We start from the raw sequence: 20,573 nt of genomic DNA on the forward strand, positions 1-20,573 counted from the left end.
TTTGTTTATCAAGATTAGGCGCTACGAAATATAACCGCTAACTCTGTTTTCTGAGAAGTAAAAACACTGTGGAATTCATTAAGAACTACATTGAGGAAACATTATTTATATTGTTAGGAGTAAATTTACAGCGTCTTAAAAGATTTCATTTGTCATTGACCGAGGCGCTAATATAGGAAGACGTTGCAACACTCTCAGCATTATGCAGTCATTATATATGTTTTGAAGACCGTCCTGAAATAACTTTTCGATGACGGTTATTTGATAAATGAAGATGCAGCGGTTTTTCCCACGACTTATGCTGCCAAAGATACCGTCCTTTTCAGGAAGAAAATTGTCGACATGAATTCGATGCAGACAAGTTTGTAGCAAGAAGCAAAGAGTAGGTGAAACAGCTTGTTTAGAATGCTGCAGTCAGTAGTTAGCCGTACTATTAAATTATGGAAATGCTTCCGAGAGAGGGTATCTCTGAAAAACTTACTGGTTACGATAACACTGTTATAGAACTCGTGACATTTTTAGAAGCATTCAGATATGCAACAGAAGTGCTGGAAGGTGAAACATTTCCAACAATTAAGTTTGTTTTGTTATGGGCGCTCATACTGAAAATTCGTTGTAATACAAAGCCCGAAAATACAGAGATACGTGTAAGTTACTGTAGATCCAGTATTCTGAAAATTCATTATCTCCGTCTCACAGATGACAAAATCGAAAGTCGGCTTGGAAAAATCTGTTTCTGACAGATATGAGACGTTAAATACTGTGCATAAAATATGTGATGAAATGTCAGCTCCTTTAACCATAGCACGGCTGTTTTTGTGACTTCACTTGAGAACGGCTTGATAAATTCGGCTGTTTTTTTGTGTTCGTTATTTTGAGGACATTGTTTGTATGAAAGAATATTTTTGGAAAATCCACAGAAAAAGTCGGAAATTTAGATGGAATTTTTGTATGTAAATCTCAATGAAAGCAGTATGACAGTCGGTTTGACATTCACTTCGACGTTCTGCTAACATGTTTTCATAACAACCAATTTCGCAGAGAATATTGATATTTTGCGAAAAAGAATACAACTGAAAGCGATATTTCAGTTTTTTATCGGTGATGACCATATCTTTAGTGTGTTGCAAAGATTGAATTGATGTCATTTGGTGGTAATTTGTTGTGTTGCAAACATTCAATTAATTTCAGTTCGTAGTTAATTTCTCTGAAAAAAAAATGCCACCAGTAAGTCGTCGAAATGTTGGTCAGCGTATGCAAGCTAACCACCTGATCGTCGAGTCAATGAGACTGACGAAGAACGTAGACAGCGTTTGGAGGCAAATCGAATAATTTCTCAATCGCGATCCATTCTGACACCAGAACAACGGATACAGTCGAGTTCTACATGCTCAGTTGGAGTTTATGCACAAAATAATTGTGAGCGTCGACAAAACAGACGGCCAAAAGCAAAAATTCGAACTGAACGTTTGGGGTTCAAATGCGATCCAACAGTCGATTAAGCTGCAGATGTCAATGGTTGACTTCGGAGCAATGAACAATGTTTGCAATGCTTTGAGGTTTCGACACGTACCACTGGGATTATGTTTTGAGAGTGGAAAGGTCAAATTACCACAACTGACACCAACACCAGAGCCAATAGCATCACTGCTTTCTGCCCAAGACCATCGATCGAAGTATTTCTTGCAGAATATACAAAAGTACAACTGTTACTTCCAAATTAAGAACTACATTACTTATTTATTTTGAATGAATATTATCGAAGAACGCCATTTTAACCCAACTCTTAAGGTTAATTCTTTTTCGACATCACATATATAAACCCATCACACAAATGAACATCACAGATTCACAACGTTAACCGGTGCGATGATTAATCCATTAACCGGTACGTAGCAATATTGTTAATCATGTTTCAATTCGATTCCAAACAAGAGTTCGTTATTCACTTAGAAGTCAAGAAACAAGCAAAAAGGTTAGCTGTGTGAATTTTTATCTCTACCGTTTGATGAGTTGGCGAAACGATGACACTCACATATTTAATTACATTAGATAATTTCATCAGTTCGCCGTTGATATTTACTCGCATATGAAAATCGAAGCGCGACGTCTGACATACGTACGTGTAAATCAGCAAAAATTGTGTACTGAAAAATTCATTTATCTGTGTGATGCCAAGAATGTAGACGGAAATGCAAATAAAGTCGGACGACTTATCATTTTGCCAGTGATCTATGTTGGAAGCCCGACGCACATACACGAATACGCAGAAGATGCGATGGCCTATGTACGCCAATACGGTCGACCAGACTTATTCATCATTTTCACTTGCTACTCAAAATGGATCGAAATAACACAACTGTTACTGCCAGGTCAATCATCCAACGATCGCCACGACATCACAGCAGGAGTATTCAAGCAGAAACTCATAACGCTCATGGAATTAATTGCGAAATATCATGTCTTTGGAGACGTGTGATGTTGGATGTACTCCGTTGAGTGGCAGAAAAACAGAACTGCCTCATGCACATATTCTCCTGTGGGTGGTCGAGAAAATAAGACCGGATGAAACTGACCCCGTCATTTGCGCAGAAACATCCGATCACGAAATAGATCCAGAGTTGTATGGACCGTGTGCGGATTACAACCCTGAATGATCGAAAATAAATGCTCTAAAGGTTATCCGCGTGCTTCGTTGGCTGACACAATCAAAGGAAATGTCGTGCTGTACAGGATAACAGCATAACGATAACGTCGAAAGTCAAGAATAAGGACATTGTAATCGGCAACTACTGGATTGTTCCGTATTCGCAGCTGCTTTCGAGAACATTCAGAGCGCATTGCAATGATGAATGCTGCTATTCTGTCACATCCATCAAATACGTTTTCAAGTACGTCACGAAAGGAAGGGACAGGGCTGTTTTTGGTGTTGTAGCTCCTGATGACAACGATGAAGTTTCGCAATATATCAGGTGGAAAGATATCAGCAAAAAAGGGGTGATTTGCAGAATATTTTCATTCTCCATAAACGAACATCATCCTACTGTGGTCCATTTAGCCGCGCAACTGGAGAATGGACAACGAGTTTATTTCACGGCAGCAAAAGCAGCGCAGAGAGCCGAACCACTACCAGCGATAACACTGACAAGATACTTCGCGACATGCATAAGTGATCCATTTGCAAGAATACTGTTTCACTCGGAGATGAGAAGATATTTCATGTGGACTGCCTTATCAAAAAATTCCAGCGTCGGAAACACGGGAAGTCTGTTCCCGGATACGTGAATGTATATTCAGCTAATGCATTGAGACCGTTCATTCTACAATAACGGATGTTTTTACCAGCGTTTGCATTTGGTTAATGTTCATGGACTGACTTCACTTGAATTTTTACGAATTGTCAATGGTGAGCTGCACGCAGCATGTCGAGAAACCTGCCAGGGTTTACATTTGCTCGAGGATGGCATTCATTGGGACCACACACTCGCTGACGCTTATATTTCGTCAGCTGATCATCAAATTCGATCACTTTTTGCCTTCATCATTTCAATGTGTTTCCCATCGAACCCTCTTCATTTGTAGAACAAATGGAAAAACAATATGTCTGAAGACATTGTGCATCGAGTGCGTACAATAGCGAATCCCGAACGTGAATTTTACGCGCTAATCCACAACGATATATTGATTTCTATGGAGGATTTGTATTTGATGATGCTCGACAAGGTGTTGCATGGCTCATTCAATCGATAAATTGAATAAGAACGACTATACGATCGCGATACTTTTGAGTCGATCAGTACGAACACAGGTCTCACTTTTGAACCAACGGCAGAAAACTGCGTACGACAACAGTCAACGACGAATAAGGAGATATCTTCTTCTTCGATGCACTTGGTGGAAGTGACAAAACGTTCATAATGTCATCGACTTTAGCTCCGATTGACGCACAAAGTCAAATAGCGCTGGCCGTGGCATCATCTGGGATCGCTGCCGCAATGTCAGGAGCAGGACGATCATCATTCTGCGCTCAAAAGGCCACAGAATTTGCAAACGATAGATGAACCGACATGCATGATTGCCCGAAACTGGAAAAACTTGGAACTTGTGGTAAGGTTATAACACTATCGTCTGCTACAGCTGCACCATAACCTTAAAGTTGAAAGCAGGTTGTGTGATAAAACTATTTTATTAAAGCAATTATAGTACAACGCAACAGAGCAGTGTTACCCTCTGGGAGGAATTTTGTTATGTTGACCGCGTTGTACCTAACGGAGGTGGCTTATCGGAAGTGAAAGTCAGAATTACGGAAATATTTGAACAGTAACAAACAAAATTTTGCCTATCTGCACTGTTTAACGAGTAAAGAAAACGGTCTCCAGCCTAACTAGGCAAGAGTGTGATTAACATTCTCGTTCAAGAAAATAGTTATTACTAACTTTAATGGATAAACACAACCTATACTTTGTCACACGCGAGTGCAGTGAACTCTTGACACATACATATGTTTATATGATTGAAACTAACAGTTAGAGCAACACAAACTATTTGCAAAATTATAACAGATACCGAAACACATTATTACTTTCAGGTCTTACACAAACTGAATGGTCTTTGTAACGTTATTATTACTATTTACTGTAGAATCATTAATTGGATATAGGTTAAGTCTCTCTCAGTTAAATACTTTACTATTTAAAATGAAAGTTAATTCGAATCCACTAACAGGTTGCTTCTCACTATCATTTGAATAAAGAAATTAAGGTTTTTCTAATTAGTAGTCTTTCCGTTACTTGTTACCGAGCATTAACCCAATCGACGAACTGTGGATCCTGTTATATTATTAATATGCACTTCCAATACACAAGAGAGACAAACACTTAGCAAACATGAGTATATAACGTTACACACTGCAGTTTTCCACTTTTGCTACATTGAAAGACAAAATTAACATATATGTAAGATACTGACTCACCTTCTGCGATTTACAACAGGCAGTAATGTGATCATTTACTAAGCAAAACTTTATAAGCCTCAGTCTTACGAACTCTTAATTTGAAGTTGGCAACAATACATTAATAAGCAGTTTTATTAGGAAAATTACTTTCAGCAAGTATTATTAACTTTAATTTTCTTTTTACTATGTACAAGAGGCATTAATTAGCAAAAACTCTGATCTTTAATGTTATTTCAGTAGGGACACTCGGTAATCACTTTAGTTCAAACGCAGAGGAACCTGAGAGGTGTTATGATAAGGAAAAAATCAAGGTAGGTACACAAATTCAGTTATAAGTTACCTTATATTTGACCACACTAACACATCTATTTAGCTGATCCTTCACTGTACGTTATTATAGTACTCCTTTACAGTGATTGCGCAATGTGAAGGCAACTGCAAGTCGGTAGGCGGATGCAGACAGAATTGCTGGATTCTGGCCTTTCGTGGTGGCGATGATGAATAACAATTCCAGAGTCGTTCCAGCTATTATTCCATTCATCCGAGGCATTGGAAAGTAGCAGAAAATATCCTCTCTCGGAACCAGCACAATATGCATCTTTTACATGGCAATGCACGGTTTGGTAGCTCGTCCCCGACTGGTGGCTCGCCCCTGACTGACTCTTGTTCCGCCTTTTCTACCTAGGCCAATCACAATTTGCGCGCGCTACACAGTTCCGTTCCCGAGGGGAATCACAACTTTTTACATACAAACTAACTAAGAACCCTAAGAGAGGATCAGCAACCAAATTCATTCAATAAAACAGAATATTTCCACATATTGACATTTCTACAAAAAATTATTCACACAGAAATTACAATTATATACAGTGAGATTTGTTCCCTCCAAATGGGACAAAGAATTTAAATGACAGATACACTACTTTGCATAGAATCAAGCCACAACATCAAAGTTTTAAACAAAGAAAGCTGTATACAATTTTATGTTATCGATTCAAACAAACACATTTACAGAAGCTCAATGATGTAACATGAAATAAAACAGACAAACTCAATCAGTAAAGCACTAGAGTTATGGTGTTACAAGGTCTTATGGGACCAAACTGCTGGGGTCATCGGTCCCTAAGCTTACACACTACTTAATCTAACTTAAACTAACTTAAACTAACTTACGCAAAGCATAACACACACACCCATGCCCGAGAGAGGACTCGAACCTCCGACGGGGGGAGGGGGAGGGGGGGGGAGGGGGGGGGAGCCGCGCGAACCGTGACAAGACGCCCAAGACCACGCGGCTATCCCGCGCCGCGCCTGAAATTCATCAATGGTAAAAGTATACTGAACAGCAGAATTATCGTTTGGGATGAGTATACAATGGCGCACATACGAACATAGGAGCTCTCAATCGAGCGTTGAGAGGTTTGCGCAATAATCTGGAGCTCTTAGGAGGTGCAATGATTGTGTTGGCCGGTGATATTCGCCAAACACTGCTAGTGATACCAGTATCAAAGGCTACCGTTGAAATAAAACCTTTCTTGAAGTCATCGGCTTTGTGGAGATACGTGAAAACTCTCAAGCTTACAACGACTATGCGAGTCGCATTACAAAATAACGAATCGGCGGAAGTGTTCTCCAAGTAATTATTAGACATTGGCAATGGAATAATTCCGTTTGACCCTTCAATTGGCCTCATTCCGTTTCCACCTAATTTTCGTCAATTCACTACATTGCAAGAGGAACTGATCACAAAAGTGTTCCCGAGTCCTGCTAGAAATTACAAAGACCATGTATGCTTGAGCGAATGAGCCATTTTTGCCAGAAAAAATAAGGACGTAGAGGAATTGAACATAAAAATTGAAGTCAAATCCCTGGCTGATTATATTAATTTAATTCGATTCATTCCATTATCGATCCAGATGGTGTCTTCAGTCATCCATTTGAATTCCTTTTACTCATAGAATTTGTCAGGAATTCCAGCACACAATTTACAGCACGAAGTTGGCTCGGTGATAATCATGCTATACAGTCTGAACCAACAGAAACTATGCAGTCGAACAATACTTGCATTTAAGAGGCCGATAAACAACGTGACTGAAACAACGATAAACATAGGAAAGCTTAAAAGCGATAGTGTTCTGATGCCAAGAATTCTACTTGCCGTTTCAATTTAATCACGTCCAGTTGCCTTGCTTTCGCAATGACGATTAATAAATCTCAAGGGCAGTCATTAGGAGTGTGTGAAATACACGTTTAATTGCCGCGTTTGCAATCCACAAGCAAGAGCAGGTAGCGCCACAGCTCCAGGCAGACAGCGTTCAGCGCCCCCTGTCAACGATGATTTCACCAGCAGTTAAGTCCCATAGTACTCAGAGCCATTTGAACCTTTTTTTTTTTTTTTTTTGAGGAGGAAATGGACATCAACAAGGGAAAGCAGGATATGGATAGAGACATGAGGAAGAGGAAATGGATAGAGTGAGTGTGGAATAAGAGATATACAGGGAACGGGGAAGAGGTGATGGTCAGATATAGGGGGAAGGAAGGAGGAGATAGACAAAGGGATAGGAGAGGAGGACACCAGTAGAGAGAATGGGGGAGCAGGAAATTAGGGTGAATATCCAATTCCCATAATTTAGTAATTGCGATGCATTGCCGTGATTACTAGTCTGTAAATATGTATTTAGTCCCTTTGAGAGAATGCCTGCAATGCCCAGCGGCGAAAGACATGAAGTCTCAGTTTTCAGAGTGGGCAGACTGTGTGCCACGACATAGCAATCTACCGATGAAGCTTATCTTGTATTTAATCCGACTGGATAGTGACGAGTGTGCAGTCGTAAAGCACTGACTGCACACCGACCAGAGCAGTGCTATCCCGGCCGGCTGTCAATGTTGATTTAACCAGTCGCCTATGACTGATCGGTCCAGATCGGTCGCAGACTTCGAGAGGATCAGTACCGAGTAATAAGAACATGATACTTAGCCTGTGTTCTGCGAGTGGTAATAGTGTGTAAAAGTAATTGCATCTGGGAGGCACAGGAAACACATCAGTCCCCCCCATAACGAGAAGTTACGTTTCTTTCACTTTTGGTAATAAAGTGTTCTATTAAACTGGAAGTGTACAGATCATTTTGAATTCCTGCCACCGGCCATGACAAGTTGTCTCCTTCCTTGTTTGTGTCGGTGCTTACTCCCACAGTAGCCTACACAACAATGACGAATATGATCCTTTTGAGAGGTGAAAGCTTAACTATAGTCTCTTTCCCAAGCAATCTAATTTAGCGAGAAGAATGTCTTGTGTTCCAGCCTCAAATACGACCAGCGAAAGAAATTTCAGTGTAGCATGGAAACTTATAAGTTGGCAGTGAATTTCCAAACTATTTCCAAATTTTCTTCATGGCATAAAGCAAATTACAACGAAGCACCAAAGAAACCAATATAGACACGAATATTCAAATACAGAGATATGTAAACAGGATGCATACAGCACTGCGGTCGTCAACACCTATGTAAGATAACAAGTGTCTGGCACACTTATTAGATCGGTTACTGCTGCTACAATGTCGGGTTATCAAGACTGATGTGAATTTTAACGCGTTGTTATAGTCAGAGCACGAGCGATGGGTCACAGCGTCTCCGAAGTAGCGATGAAATGGAGATTTTCCCGCACAACAGTTTCACGAGTGTACCGTGAATATCATAAATGCTGCAATACATCAAATCTCCGACATCGCTACGGCCGGAATAGATACTGTAAAAACGGGACCATCGACGACTGAAGAGAATCGTTCAACGTGACCGAAGTGCGACCCTTCCGCTAGTTGACATCTAGTGGAAATCGGGTTTTCTGCCGGATATCAGCGTCTTCCAAACACGATATTTCGACGTCATTACTTAACGTCTTCATCAGGTGTTCCCTGAGACTCAGGGAACACCTGATGAAGACGTCAAGTAATGACGTCGAAATATCGTGTTTGGAAGACGCTGATATCCGGCAGAAAACCCGATTTCCACGAGATGTTATCAAATCGCCGGGAAAGCTTAAGAAATTACTTCCGCTAGTTGCTGCAGATTTCAATGCTGGGCCATCAACAAGTGTCAGCGTGCGAACCATTCAATGTAGTAACATCATCGATATGGGCTTCCAGAGACGAAGGCCTACTCGTGTACTCTTGATGACTGCAAGACACAAAGCTTTATGCCTCGCCTGAGCCCGTCATCACCGACATTGGACTGTTGATGACGAAACGTTGCCTGGTCGGACTGAGTCTCGTTTCATATTGCATCGAGCAGATGGACGTGTACAGGAGTAGAGACAGCCTATTGAATCCATGGACCCTGCATGTCAGCAGGGGCTGTCCAAGCTGGTGGAGGCTCTGTAATGATGTGAGCCATGTGCAGTCTAGATATTACTCTGATGGGTAACACACGTACGTAAGCATCCTCTTGTGCTTTCCGATGGACATGAGCAATTCCAACAGGACAATGCGACACCCCACACGTCCCGAATTGCTACAGAGTGGCTCCAGGAACACTCTTGTAATTTTGAATACTTCTGATGGCCACCAAACTTCCCCGATATGAACTTTATGGAGCATATCTGGGATGCCTTGCACGTATCTGGGATGCCTTGCAACGTGCTGTTCAGAAGAGATCTCCACCTCCTCGTACTCTTACGGATTTATAGACAGCCCTCCAGTATTCATGGTGCAGTTCCCTCCAGCACTACTTCAGACATTAGTCAGAGTCCATGCCACATCGTCTTGCGGCACTTCTGCGTGCTCGGGGGACCCTACACAATGCAGGCAGTTTCTTTGGGTCTTCATTGTATGTCTACAGCGTGACCAAATTGATCTGAGTATATCTCCATCAGCTGGTGGGAGTATGCCAAGAGCGACGCCAGTCCGCTGACAACGGAGCTTCTATTGAGACGATCGCAACAGCAGCGCGGCGAGAGTGCCAGACCGGGCTGCCTCTGCCCTTCCCTTCCCACGGCGCCTCGTGCGACGCTTCGAGCGTTTGTCCTCGGCCAAGCCATTCCCGAGCGCGTTGGGCTCACGCGAGTATGAGTGAGCAAAATGCCCAATTTGCAGACCTCTAGCTTGAACGTCCGCATCGTTGGAAACAATGGCGACCGGTTATCGCGTGCTAATGTGTTGCAGCACACAGAAAATATCCGACAAAATCATGCTATTTCGCTTCTAGTGCGAGCTGGAAATCACACTAAAAATACGATATTTCTCTTAGAATGCGAAATTGTACTAAAATTACACCATTTTTCTTCAACTGGGCGGTGGTATGTAAATAAAACGGACGAAAATAGATTTTGTAGTGCTCTCTTCGCGATACTAGAAACCAGCAAACGGCAATCAATCCAACTATCATCAATTGAGAAAAGGGATGCAGCTGTTTGTCTTTGAGTGCGCACGCTCTGATTGCCGTCACACCTTCTGACACTATGAGTTATACGTTGCTCACAGCACAAGGTCAGTATTTTTCTCTTTTGAAATTGCTTGTAGTGTATTGTGCAAGTGTAGAGCATCACGACTTTTTAAACAACCATTCATTGTTCTGACGACACTGTGAGCGAGTGGCACAATGCGCAGACTGGAAGTTTGCGCACCCGGCTTTGGTTCCCACGCATACCAATAATTTTTTTCATTTTGTTTTATTCCTCACAATGTTACACTCTTAGTTGTAAAATATAAATAACATTTCAGTTTATATACAAAAAATTAATGTATTCGACTTAATTATTATTACTAGTTTTGTAAGTAGAAATGCTACAGGCATGGTGGTAAAACAAGCTAGTATGTGAGGTAATTTAGTGTGAAAGTGTTTTCCGCGGATAAACTGCCAAAAAGGCCCTTTTCCAGCAGAACTTTAGAGAAGAAAGTGAGATTGAAAGAGTTAGGTAGATGTGCTTCAAAAGTAAATATAACGACATAGGACGAGGCTCAGTGATTAGGTTTATGTACCGCTGAAAATTTCGGAATACTTGCAAAATATTTTGACCAGCTTCTTAATTGTCCAGAAAAATCCATAAGCTAGAACACTCAAACACTCACGAAAATCTAGAAGAGAGTTTACCCCCCAACTATCAAAGCAATTGAAGAAGTTATTAATACCTTACAAAGCTAGAGTAGAAGACTCTATTGCAGCAAAACGTTGAAAATGATTTCTACCAAAAACAAAAAATGAGCTAAAAGTAATATTTGACAATAAATAGTATTATTGATTCTGAGCAAAAAATTTCAAAATAATAAAAGTGAAACTAATAACATATTTTAGTCTCCCGTTATTACATGAAAGTATTTTAATTCACTTGATAGCTTCCAGCATCAGAAAAAAAGTTTTGTTTTCATTTGACGTGAGAGCCATAAACGAAGAGAAAACAGTAAAATCACAAAGCATAAACATGCGTCACGTGGAGAACACACCCAACTGCAACCCAGATTCCTCTGTCCGCGTTCCTATATGTTTCACAACGTTATCAAAAAGCAGAATATGCAAATTTCAGGGGATTTGAGCGCTATGATATTTCACACCTTTTCATTTGAACATTTTTAATACGAGGTCTGTCCACAAAGTAAGTTCCGTTTGGTTATATAAAACAAACGTGTATAGATACAGATAAAATATTTATTGTACAAAAATCTACAACTGTTAAACTACTTTTCTACCTAATTTCCGAAATTTTGTAGGCACTTGTCATAGCGTGGCACAAGGTTTTGTATGTCTTCCTCATAGAAGGTTGCCGCCTTTGTATTCAACCATGTGGTAACAGCCGGCCGGGGTGGCCGAGCGGTTCTAGGCGCTACAGTCTGGAACCGCGCGACCGCTACGGTCGCAGGTTCGAATCCTGCCTCGGGCATGGATGTGTGTGGTGTCCTTAGGTTAGTTAGGTTTAAGTAGTTCTAAGTTCTATGGGACTGATGACCTCAGAAGTTAAGTGCCTTAGTGCTCAGAGCCATTTGAACATCTTTTTTTTTTGTGGTAACATGTTCTTTCACCTCGTCATCATCGTTGAAGTGTTGACCACCAAGGACACATTTTAGGTGTAAGAAGAGATGAAAGTCTCTAGGACCGAGGTCCGGGCTGCACGGAAGATGATGAAACGCGTCCCAGTTAAAGTCCCCTAAGAGTTGGTCACATTCGCCGTGAGAGGTCGGACATTATCGTGGATAAAAACACCTATTGACAGTAATCCTCGAAAATGGCTCTTAGCACTATGGGACTTAACATCTGAAGTCATCAGTCCCCTAGAACTTAGAACTACTTAAACCTAACTAACCTAAGGACAGCACACACATCCATGCCCGAGGCAGGATTCGAACCTGCACACGGTAGCGGACGTGCAGTTCCAGACTGAAGCGCCTAGAACCGCTTGGCCACCGCGGCCGGCAGTAATCCTCGACTCTTGTTCTGTATTGCGTGGCGAAAATTCTTAATGGTCTCAAAGTAACCATCTGAATTGATTGTTTGGCCTTGTGGTAAGAAATCAATCAGCAAAATACCTTTTCTGTCTCAAGAAACTGTGCACATGACTTTTCGAGGCGTCAAGATTTGCTTAGACTTAACCTTCGTTGGGGATGAAGTGTGCCTCCATTCCATTCATTGCCGTTTTGTTTCAGGAGTGTCGTACAATACCCAAGTTTCATCCCCCGTATCTATCCGAGAAAGAAAATCATCGCCTTCTTCATTGTATTGTGTCATAAAACGGATGGGCAGTGCACTTCAGTTTTTATGTTGTTCAGTAAGAATTTTGGGTACCCAACGTGAGGAAAGTTTTCGAAATTTCAGTTTTTCAGTAACAACTTCATGAATTTGTGATCGTGAGATTTGCGGAACTTTCATAGCAAGGGCACTAAGTGTAAACTTACAGTTGTGCTTAATCTTCTCTTCAATTGTGTGGACCAAATCATCAGTAACCACAGACGGGCGTCCACTTCATTATTCATCGTGCAGTTGATCACATCCTTCATTGAACAGTCTGACCCATCTTCTAACCGTTGAATCACTCACAGCATTTTGTCAGAACACCTCGCAGGTTTGCCGATGAATTTCCTTTGGTTTCACTTTCTTTGATTTAGAAAACGAATCACAGATCTGATTACAAACGCGGTGGCATTTTCAGTTACGGCTGACGTTATGAAGAAGCACTACAAAGCACACGTCTGCAGCAGCGATCTGAAAATGGCGTACATGTCTTCTTGAGTCACAGTAACTGCCGCGCATACTCGGAACTGCGATCGTAGCGCTGCCGCGGATAGAAATAGAACCGGAACTTACTCTGTGGACGACCCTCGTACACTCGGAATAACGCGCCAGGCAACGACTCCGTAAGCAACACCGATTTGAAACGGTTGCCCAGGAAGCCAACTGTGCTCCTTACCCGAATTTTCAACAGCCGTCTTCTGCAGGGATAGTTTCCTACGGCATGGAAGACGGCTCTAGTTCCAATACCCAAGCCAGGTAAAGACCTAGCAGAACCCAACAGTTACCGGCCAATTAGCCTCTTGCCGACTCTTGGCAAGGCGCTCGAGAGAGTGCTGTTGAGGAGGCTCCATGACACCCTAACAGCGAATGAGGTTATACGACCCCAACAATTCAGTTTAAAGGACAAGTTATCCGCCGAACTTCAACTTCTACGGATTACCGAACGGATACAAGAAGCATACAACAAGCAGCACTTCACAATTGGTGTGTTCCTTGACATCGAAAAAGCTTACGATAAGGTGTGGCGCTCCAACCTTATCGTCAAACTGCATCGCACTACCCCTGTTGCGGATTGTTACATTGGACTCATAGACAGCTTTCTGCAGGACAGCGAACTGTATGTGCAAGTCAACGATAAAAACTCTGAAATGAAACTGATCTCCGCAGGAATTCTGCCGGGCTCTGTCCTTTCGCCTCTGCTTTTCGACTTATATGTAAATGACCCCCCATGAACCATGGACCTTGCCGTTGGTGGGGAGGCTTGCGTGCCTCAGCGATACAGATGGCCGTACCGTAGGTGCAACCACAACGGAGGGGTATCTGTTGAGAGGCCAGACCAACATGTGGTTCCTGAAGAGGGGCAGCAGCCTTTTCAGTAGTTGCAGGGGCAACAGTCTGGATGATTGACTGATCTGGCCTTGCAACATTAAACAAAACGGCCTTGCTGTGCTGGTACTGCGAACGGCTCAAAGCAAGGGGAAACTACAGCCGTAATTTTTCCCTAGGACATGCAGCTTTACTGTATGATTAAATGATGATGACGTCCTCTTGGGTAAAATATTCCGGAGGTAAAATAGTCCCCCATTCGGATCTCCGGGCGGGGACTACTCAGGAGGATGTCGTTATCAGGAGAAAGAAAACTGGCATTCTACGGATCGGAGCGTGGAATGTCAGATCCCTTAATCGGGCAGGTAGGTTAGAAAATTGAAAAAGGGAAATGAATAGGTTAAAGTTAGATATAGTGGGAATTAGTGAAGTTCGGTGGCAGGAGGAACAAGACTTTTGGTCAGGTGAATACAGGGTTATAAATACAAAATCAAATAGGGGTAATGCAGGAGTAGGTTTAATAATGAATAGGAAAATAGGAATGCAGGTAAGCTACTACAAACAGCATAGTGAACGCATTATTGTGGCCAAGATAGACACAAAGCCCATGCCTACTACAGTAGTACAAGTTTATATACCAACTAGCTCTGCAGATGATGAAGAAATTGATGAAATGTATGATGAGATAAAAGAAATTATTCAGGTAGTGAAGGGAGACGAAAATTTAATAGTCATGGGTGACTGGAATTCGTCAGTAGGACAAGGGAGAGAAGGAAACATAGTAGGTGATTATGGATTGGGGCTAAGAAATGAAAGAGGAAGCCGTCTGGTAGAATTTTGCACAGAGCATAACTTAATCATAGCTAACACTTGGTTCAAGAATCATAAAAGAAGGTTGTATACATGGAAGAATCCTGGAGATACTAAAAGGTATCAGATAGATTATATAATGGTAAGACAGAGATTTAGGAATCAGGTTTTAAATTGTAGGACATTTCCAGGGGCAGATGTGGACTCTGACCACAATCTATTGGTTATGACCTGTAGGTTAAAACTGAAGAAACTGCAAAAAGGTGGGAATTTAAGGACATGGGATCTGGATAAGCTGAAAGAACCAGAGGTTGTACAGAGCTTCAAGGAGAGCATAAGGGAACAATTGGCAGCAATAGGGGAAAGAAACACAGTTGAAGAAGAATGGGTAGCTCTGAGGGATGAAGTAGTGAAGGCAGCAGAGGATAAAGTAGGTAAAAAGACGAGGGTTACTAGAAATCCTTGGGTAACAGAAGAAATATTGAATTTAATTGATGAAAGGAGAAAATATAAAAATGCAGTAAATGAAGCAGGCAAAAAGGAATACAAACATCTCAAAAATGAGATCGACAGGAAGTGCAAAATGGCTAAGCAGGGATGGCTAGAGGACAAATGTAAGGATGTAGAAGCTTATCTCACTAGGGGTAAGATAGATACTGCCTACAGGAAAATTAAAGAGACCTTTGGAGAGAAGAGAACCACGTGTATGAACATCAAGAGCTCAGATGGCAATCCAGTTCTAAGCAAAGAAGGGAAGGCAGAAAGGTGGAAGGAGTATATAGAAGGTTTATACAAGGGCGATGTACTTGAGGACAATATTATGGAAATGGAAGAGGATGTAGATGAAGACGAAATGGGAGGTAAGATACTGCGTGAAGAGTTTGACAGAGCACTGAAAGACCTGAGTCGAAACAAGGCCCCCGGAGTAGACAACATTCCATTAGAACTACTGACGGCCTTGGGAGAGCCAGTCATGACAAAACTCTACCAGCTGGTGAGCAAGATGTATGAGACAGGTGAAATACCCTCAGACTTCAAGAAGAATATAATAATTCCAATCCCAAAGAAAGCAGGTGCTGACAGATGTGAAACTTACCGAACTATCAGTTTAATAAGTCACAGCTGCAAAAAACTAACGCGAATTCTTTACAGACAAATGGAAAAACTGGTAGATGCGGACCTCGGGGAGGATCAGTTTGGATTCCGTCGAAATGTTGGAACACGTGAGGCAATACTGACCTTACGACTTATCTTAGAAGAAAGATTAAGAAAAGGCAAACCTACGTTTCTTGCATTTGTAGACTTAGAGAAAGCTTTTGACAATGTTGACTGGAATACTCTCTTTCAAATTCTGAAGGTGGCAGGGGTAAAATACAGGGAGCGAAAGGCTATTTACGAGTACAATTTGTACAGAAACCAGATAGCAGTCATAAGAGTCGAGGGGCATGAAAGGGAAGCAGTGGTTGGGAAAGAAGTGAGACAGGGTTGTAGCCTTTCCCCGATGTTATTCAATCTGTATATTGAGCAAGCAGTAAAGGAAACAAAAGAAAAATTTGGAGTAGGTATTAAAATTCATGGAGAAGAAATAAAAACTTTGAGGTTCGCCGATGACGTTGTAATTCTGTCAGAGACGGCAAAGGACTTGGAAGAGCAGTTGAACGGAATGGACAGGGTCTTGAAAGGAGGATATAAGATGAACATCAACAAAAGCAAAACGAGGATAATGGGATGTAGTCAAATTAAATCGGGTGATGCTGAGGGAATTAGATTAGGAAATGAGACACTTAAAGTAGTAAAGGAGTTTTGCTATTTAGGAAGTAAAACAACTGATGATGGTCGAAGTAGAGAGGGCATAAAATGCAGACTGGCAATGGCAAGGAAAGCGTTTCTCAAGAAGAGAAATTTGTTAACATCGAATATAGATTTATGTATCAGGAAGTCGTTTATGAAAGTATTTGTTTGGAGTGTAGCCATGTATGGAAGTGAAATATGGATGATAACGAGTTTGGACAAGAAGAGAATAGAAGCTTTCGAAATGTGGTGCTACAGAAGAATGCTGAAGATTAGATGGCTAGATCACGTAACTAATGAGGAGGTATTGAATAGGATTGGGGAGAAGAGTAGTTTGTGGCACAACTTGACTAGAAGAAGGGATCGGTTGGTAGGACATGTTCTGAGGCATCAAGGGATCACAAATTTAGCATTGGAGGGCTGCGTGGAGGGTAAAAATCGTAGAGGGAGACCAAGAGATGAATACACTAAGCAGATTCAGAAGGATGTAGGTTGCAGTAGGTACTGGGAGATGAAGCAGCTTGCACAGGATAGAGTAGCATGGAGAGCTGCATCAAACCAGTCTCAGGACTGAAGATAACAACAACAACAACAATGTAAATGACATCCCAACAGTCCCCATCGTTACGGCGAGTTTTTATGAGGACGATACGGCCTTTCTGACACTTGGACCAGGTAATCGCTAGGATGCAACGGCAACTTGTTGTAATGGAACGCTGGGCGCTGCAAAATAAGATATTGATCAACCCGCCAAAGATAGCAGGCGTTATATTAACACGGAGGAAACCAGTTCTGAACGAGATTCCAAATAGCTGATTACTTTATCCCTTGGTCGTTGGGAGTGAAGTACCTCAGTGTCTACCTTCACAAAAAATTACTCTTTATGCGGCTTATTGACGACAAGAAGATGGCAGCTCAGAAGATGGCCAGGTCATTGATTCTGTTCCTGTAGAGTCATGATCTCAACGCTAAGGCCAAACTCCAACTGTATAATGCAACGGTGGAATCCACAATGTTATATGGCTCCACCTCGTGGGGAACTACGTGCGTCTCCAACTACAAAAAGCTCCAAACACCGCAAAATATTTGCTATCGATGGATTTCAGGAGCTCCATGGTGGACAAGAAACGTCGACACCTGTACCGCACCCCACGAGACCACTACACAAGAGAAGGTCCATGACAAACCTCTACGAGTTTTTTACAAAATCAATGCCCTTCGGGACGAAGTTCGACAATTAGAAGTAGAAACAGCAAACCCCACAAGATGGCACAAGTATCGAGTACCGAAGTCAATAACGTTTCAATCCTCCCCAGGCGATCTGTCATAACACAAGGAAACAGTCACCCATAACAGCCTAGACATGACTCACCCTCCAGAGGAGATAGATATCACCAAAGACAGCAGGCTAAAGAATCAACTGCCCAAACCTAATTTTTTTTCTTTATTGTCATTTCATTCCCCTGCCCCATATGGGTAGGGGAGGGCTGTCAGCGGCACAATGCGCCGCTCTTCATCCAAGTGACATGACAACTAAAACAAGAATAAAATGATACATAATTAGGCGATAAAAAAGGGGAACATAAAACAGAGTAAGGGGAGAAAATAGAGGTAAAAATACACTGACATGGAGACATTCATGGGGGCCAGTTAAAAAAGTCACTAGAAAGTTAAAAAACACAGTTGGCGATTCTTGAAACACAGAGAAGACACTGAATGCGAATGCACGGGTTAAAAGTCGGCCACAGTATTAAAAACACTCCACAACAACACACTTAAAACTCACTTGGAGCACACACGATGAAGAATAAAACTGCCAGGTGGGACCTGCCAAGAGAAAAATCAGAGAAGATGGAGAAGGAAGGTATAGCAAGGGGCAGCAGGGTAAGAGGCGGGATGAAGAGACTAGGGGCGTTTGTGGGTACACTAGGAGGCAGGAGACACATGGGGCAGGAGATGAAGAGGGAAGACAAGGCAGGAGGAAGTGCAGAGACACTGAAAGGGGGGAATAGGAGCGGTAAGCCGCTCTGGAGGAGGGAGGGGGAGGAGAGGGAGCCCTGATGAGGAGACAGGAAGATGGGGTTGGAGTTGGTAGGAAGGGTAGATGTCAGGGCGAAGCTCATCATCCGGGAGGGGTAGATGGTGGAAGTTGCATTGGGAAAGGAGATGCAGTGTGTGTGGAGATGGAGAGAGGGTGGGACACAACGATAAAGGCGTGGCAACTGGTTGGGGGTGGAGAGGAAGGGAGACACCAAGGGGTGCGGGGGATCAAGGCCGCAGACAATATATAGTGTGCGGATGTGTTCAAGGAAAAGGAGAAGGTGGGGGAAGGGGATGAAGTCGTAGTAGAGGATGCGTGAAGGGGATGGAAGGCGGATGCGGAAGGAGAGGTGGAGCGCACAGCGTTCGAGGATTTGGAGGGCTTTATAGAACTGGGGAGGGGCGGAAATCCAAGCTACGCTGGCATAACAGAGGATGGGGCGGATCACGGATTTTTAGGTGTGAAGGATGGTGGAAGGGTGCAGACCCCACGTCTGGCCGGACAGGAGTTTCAGGAGGCGGTTGTGAGATTTGTGTTGGATTGAGAGTCCAGGTGAGGTGGCGGTCGAGTGTGAGGCCAAGGTATTTGAGAGTAGGAGTGAAGTGGATAGGACGGCCATAAATGGTGAGGTAGAAATAGTGGAGGCGGAAGGAGCGGGTGGTGCGGCCTATGATCATCGCCTGCCCAAACCTAACTGAATGTGTAATAAATAAAGTGGTTTCCTCTTATCTTTACATCCCATCCTCGAAGAATAAGTCATCAAGGATGATCTCTTCAGCCTACACTACACAGTATATACAGGGTGTTACAAAAAGGTACAGCCAAACTTTCAGGAAACATTCCTGACACACAAAGAAAGAAAATATGTTATATGGACAAGTGTCTGGAAACGCTTACTTTCCACGTTTGAGCTCATTTTATTACTTCTCTTCAAATCACATTAATCATGGAATGGAAACACACAGCAACAGAACGTACCAACGTGACTTGAAACACTTTGTTACAGGAAATGTTCAAAATTTCCTCCGTTAGCGAGGATACATGCATCCACCCTCCATTGCATGGAATCCCTGATGCGTTCATGCAGCCCTGGAGAATGGCGTATTGTATCACAGCTATCCACAATACGAGCACGAAGAGTCTCTACATTTGGTACTGGGGTTGTGTAAACAAGAGCTTTCAAATTCCCCCATAAATGAAAGTCAAGAGGTTTGAGGTCAGGAGAGCGTGGAGGCCATGGAATTGGTCCGCCTCTACCAATCCATCGGTCACCGAATATGTTGTTGAGAAGCGAATGAACACTTCGACTGAAATGAGCAGTAGCTCGATTGTGCATGAACCACATGTTGTGTCGTACTTGTAAAGGCACATGTCCTAACAGCACAGGTAGAGTATCCCATATGAAATCATGAAAGCGTGCTCCATTGAGCGTAAGTGGAGGAACATGGGGCCCAGTCAAAACATCACCAACAATGCCTGCCCAAACGTTCACAGAACATCTGTGTTGGTGACGTGATCACCCAGTTGCGTGCGGATTCTCGTCAGCCCACAAATGTTGATTGTGAAAATTTACATTTCGTACACGTTGGAATGAAGCCTCATCCGTAAAGAGAATATCTGCACTGGAATGAGGATTGACACATTGTTGGATGAACCATTTGCAGAAGTGTACCCGTGGAGGCCAATGAGCTGTTGATAGAGCCTGCTCACGCTGTACATGGTACGGAAACAAGTGGTTCTCCCCTAGCACTCTCCATACAGTGACGTGGTCAAAATTACCTTGTACAGCAGCAACTTCTCTGACGCTGACATTAGGGTTATCGTCAATTGCACGAAGAGTTGCCTCGTCCATTGCAGGTGTCTTCGTCGTTCTAGGTCTTCCCCAGTCGCGAGTTATAGGCTGGAATGTTCCGTGCTCCCTAAGACGCCGATCTATTG

General features: G+C 42.6%; 1 protein-coding gene across 2 annotated transcripts in view; it reads left to right on the forward strand.

Annotated features, from left to right (window-relative positions):
- The window catches only part of LOC126272317 (cytochrome P450 6k1-like), a 127,837-nt gene that overhangs the window by 23,821 nt on the left and 83,443 nt on the right, over positions 1-20,573 (forward strand). The window lies entirely within an intron of this gene.

The sequence above is a fragment of the Schistocerca gregaria genome, chromosome 5 (genome assembly GCF_023897955.1).
Source record: "Schistocerca gregaria isolate iqSchGreg1 chromosome 5, iqSchGreg1.2, whole genome shotgun sequence".
NCBI classification, from domain to species: domain Eukaryota; kingdom Metazoa; phylum Arthropoda; class Insecta; order Orthoptera; family Acrididae; genus Schistocerca; species Schistocerca gregaria.